Source organism: Gossypium hirsutum, chromosome D01 (genome assembly GCF_007990345.1).
Source record: "Gossypium hirsutum isolate 1008001.06 chromosome D01, Gossypium_hirsutum_v2.1, whole genome shotgun sequence".
NCBI classification, from domain to species: Eukaryota; Viridiplantae; Streptophyta; class Magnoliopsida; order Malvales; family Malvaceae; genus Gossypium; species Gossypium hirsutum.
The window spans coordinates 34,906,699-34,911,638 of NC_053437.1; positions in this window are offsets into that span (position 1 = coordinate 34,906,699).

Genomic DNA, 4,940 nt, shown 5'->3' on the forward strand with positions numbered 1-4,940 from the left:
GTTTTGGAAAAAAATTCATTTGAGTAGGTAAACATTTTCCGATTGGGCTAAAATTTTACATGCATATTTGTGGCACTATGATGGAATATTAAAAAATATTTCCCGCAAAAAAATCAGTAGAAAAAGTCAAAAATTGAAAAATACGAAATCAAGAAAAAAGTTAAAAAAATTCAGCGGGTTGAGTTTAGTGCCGAAACTTTCCAAATCAAAATAAAATATTTAAAGACATTCCAGTTTAAGTTTCATGATTTTTGGAGATCGAGAACACCTCGAACGAAGTTGTCAAGTTACTTTGCAGTTTTTCAGGTTTTTGGGTTTCAGCAATTTTTATTGATTATTAGCTGTAGGTTTTCATTTGTTTTACCTTTATTATTCCTTTACACTATCTAACACCTCCTTTTTTCTTGTGTTAGTAGGATTTAAAAGTGTGCACAATTAGGATTCTTTGGTAGTTTCGGTTCATACACTTTCTAATTGATTGATATATACTCTATTAAAGAACTCACAAGACTGAATTCTACCTCTTTGAGAATTTGATTTTCCTTTTTGAGTGATTAACAGTGAGGTTTGCTAATTTTTATTTTTGAGTGTTGAGTGTTTGTTTTGCAAGTTTTCGAAAAAAAGAAAAAAATGTCTAGAGTTGGTCAAGTTGATGATGACCATAATGATGTCCATGATAAATTTAAAATGATCCAACAACAGTTAGATGAACGGGTTGCCATACTTCGAACATTGAGTGCTACTATCAATGAGATGCGAGTGGAGAAAAGAGCCCAACGAGGACAACTTAACTCAAGTGAAAGGGCAGAAATGAGAGTGCCTAGAAGACGAACATCCAACGAATATTCGAGAAGAGATTCATATCATGACTCCTATTCAACGAGGAATTCAAGACAATGCAAAGAAAGTTTCGAGAGTGAAGTTTTCCATGGGGATCATTGTTCGTATGCAAGTCATTCCGTACATACCCAACTAGAGTCTTTCCATTCTGATTCATTTGTAACATCTCTATCTTGTAATGAAAGGAAGACACAAAAAGAAATAAAAAGAAAAGAGAGGCAAGAGATGTTGATGTGAGAAAATGAGCGAATATGGAATGAGATTGAGAGACGAAAAAAAGAAACAAAAAAAAGAAAAAAAAAAAAGGAAAGGGTAGTGAGGAATGTTTCCACTAACCAAGATATGAATTTTTCTTGAGTTGCTACTTTTTAGGTTCCCGAAATACCGAAAGATAAATTTCAACTTCAATACCTCTCAAATGAAAGACGCTTTCATACGATCAACGTAGGCAAAGATGAAATCACACTACATGAGCCCAAAGGTAAGCGAGGTAGGGAAATTTTAGCAACTGAGTCCCGTGCAGATTTGAAAATTATTGATAAAACTTTTGGTGACTTAGTTCTTAAAAGATCCCCTCATTTTGATCCGATTAATTGTTATTCTTTGATTGTGGTTGATAAAGTCATTACGAAAGAAAGCGTGAGTTGTTATTCTCTTGATTTACCAAGTGTAAAATCCGTGAATTTGTGCAAATCTGTTTTGGTGAATAAAAAAGTTTTGAATATATGTTGGTATGTATGCAAAAATCCTCATGGTTTAACTTGATTGGTTTAATGAAATCTTTGTTACACTTCGGCATGACTAATCAAAATCAAGTTTTTAAACCCGGAATCTATTTTGGTATATTTTGTTGGAAAGTCAAGCATCATCTATTGTGTGCAAATACTTTCTATTGTTTTGATACTTGGTTTTTGAATAAGGTAACAAAATTTTCCAAATTTGTTTTCAATTTATATTCATGCTTTAAACAGTTTCTGTGGTTGTACATGAAGTTTGAGTTCCATTTGACAAAGGTTAACTCAACAATGGAGCTTCGACTACACTATGCCCCCGGTGAGCGAAGGTTTGTATTAAATGGAAAAGGTAAGATTGACCCTTATTCTTCTGCTTATAAAGGTAAGATGCTTGAAACTTTTGAAACACTTTTGTACTCCTCGGATAGTGACAAAGATCGTGTTGATGATTTAATTTTTGTAAAACACTTAGATCGAAACATGCTTGACTGTCCTATTTTATTTATTGATGATCTATCTATTTTGATGGTTGATAAAAAGATTCTTGTTTTTGATAATGCATGTGTGAGTGAATCTATAAACCATCGATTAATGCATGGTATGATTGTACAACTCTGTGAACTGTGTGAACCTTTTCAAATACCTACTTGTGATGATTATGTTTACCATTTGATTTATTACTCGCAATTTATTCATGGTTTGTGGAAACAATTTGAGATGATTGAATGCCTTAAAACATGTCCATCTTTGTTTCGAATATTTGACGAGGCATTGGTGAGTAAATTAGCTTGTTTGCATGGTAATCTAAATCTGTCCATTCGCATGCGTTATACTTATGATTGGACTACAAGTTCTACTTTCAATGTGGCTGACTTATCTCCATTTGATTTTTTAGATTCGAGGATGAATCTTTTTGAGGAAGGGGGAATGATACGAGTCACAAAGGCCTTAGATGCGTATACGAAGGAAAAAGAAAATCAAGATTCACTTTCTTATTTTCAAGAAAATCAAGAAACCGAATCTTGGTCCAATTTTGCTGTTTTGAGCGATTTCAAGAATCAATAAAATCAAGATTTCAAATCATGGAAATCTTGGTCCAAGAAACTGAATCTTGCAACTAAGGCGCATTGGATCTCAGTTACGAGCATTAATAAGCAAATTTTGGGAGAGAACAGATTACAAGCCCCAGTTCTTGAAGACAAGGCCCAATAAGATGTTCCAATCCCAATCAAGAAATTTAAATTAAACTTAGTTGAAAATCAGGCCAAATTGTCAAAGTGGCCCAATTTGTTAAGTTTTAATTTTTTAAGTACTTAGTTTTCATTTTTAGACTTTATGAATAATTTCTATGTAAAAATTCAGTCCAAGAGGCCCATTTAAAGTCCTTGGCCGAATTTCCCCTTTAAAGTAAAAAAAAAATTAGGTTTTTTTTTTAGCTTTCCGATTAGGACTAGGAAAATAGTTAGAAGGCCTATATGTATGGCTTGGCCAGCCACCCTTATACACATTACACATGAAGAATACATTGAAATCAAATTTGTTTTGTTGAGTGAAAATTCTCTTTGAGTTCTCCAAGAATTTTCTCTTGAGTTTTTCTTTAGAAGGAGTTTTAACAATCTTTTTGATTGTGGGAGCCATCTTCAGCCTTCTTCTTGCCATTGTTCTTCATTGGAGGGGAGATTAGAGCCATTTGAATGGAGTTGTAAAATCTTTCTCGATTTCAAGGCTTCTTAGGACTTTATCTTTATTTTTCTTGCTGTTCAATCTTTTAATTTTCTGCTTTTGTCGATTTCATTATCTAACTTGTTTAAACTCTCTTGTTGCGTCTCCAGCCCTGTTCAACCTTCAAGAATCTATCCGACACCAACCTTGGACAACAAGAAACGTTTTGATTCTCCAAACCCATCTTTCTTGCCGCCCAAACCCCTCTTTTATTGTTTTGATTATTTTAATTTCAGATCTAACTGATTCTACATTGGTCTTGCTATTTCGTTTCAGATTTTATTGTTCTTGTTTGTTTCGACCATTCCCAAAGTTCAAGATCTATCTTTGCTCCACATTTGACATCAAGAACCATTCGTTAATCATATTTTTTTCAGATTTCTTGCCGCCCAAGTACTCTATTTCCTATTCTGATTTGGTTTCTTAATCACTTGAGTTTAACTTACTGTTTCGTTTTCTCCAGGTCGTATTCAGCTTGGAGAGTCATTCTTGCTATTTAGATCTCGTTTCTTAGCCTCCAAGGAACCATATTAATTCGTGTTCTGATTATTAGCTAATTATCCATGGTTTTACGGTTTTCGTTTCAGATCTGGTACTGATAAGTTTGATTTCTTTGTTCCATCTCAGATCCGATTGTCTAAAGCTTTCTTAAGAGTTTTCTCGTGACTTGGTGACTCGATCTTGGTCTACACGTGATCGTCTATCATTTGGTATCAGATTTGGGCGTTTTGGGTGTTCTTGGTTGATTTCTAAACTAATCTCCTTTTAAAAACATTAAACAACAGTTTTTACCCAGAAAAAATTTTGGAAAAAAATTCATTTGAGTGGGTAAACGTTTTCCGATTGGGCTAAAATTTTACATGCATATTTGTGGCACTATGATGGAATATTAAAAAAAATTTCCCGCAAAAAAAATCAGTAGAAAAAGTCAAAAAATTGAAAAAGACGAAATCAAGAAAAAAGTTAAAAAAATTCAGCGGGTTGAGTTTAGTGCCGAAACTTTCCAAATAAAAAATAAAATATTTAAATACATTCAGTTTAAGTTTCGTGATTTTTGGAGATCGGGAACACCTCGAACGAAGTTGTCAAGTTACTTCGCAATTTTTCGGGTTTTTTGGTTTCAACAATTTCAGCAATTTTGGCTTGGAGGGTCATTCTTGCTATTTAGATCTCGTTTCTTGGCCTCCAAGGAACCATATTAATTTGTGTTCTGATTATTAGCTAATTATCCATGGTTTTAGGGTTTTCGTTTCAGATCTGGTACTGATAAGTTTGATTTCTTTGTTTCGTTTCAGATCCAATTGTCTAAAGCTTTCTTAGGAGTTTTCTCGTGACTTGGAAACTCGATCTTGGTCCACGCGTGACCCTCTATCACCATCACCAATTTTGTTTGACACGTGGACCAGATTAGCATCATAGGCTTTGGGCTCGACCCAATTTGAATGATAAGTTTCATTTTGCACTTGGGGCTCTCTCATTTGGGCCAATCTCAACATCCTCAAATTGCATTGTAACATGATGTGACCGGAATCACATTAGGCTCAATTCCTTCTTTATTAAGATTTGTATTTTTCTTTCATTTGTTTCAAGCTTTACTTTTATTTTTAATTACTATTTTTAACATATTAGCTCCTCTAGTTAGAT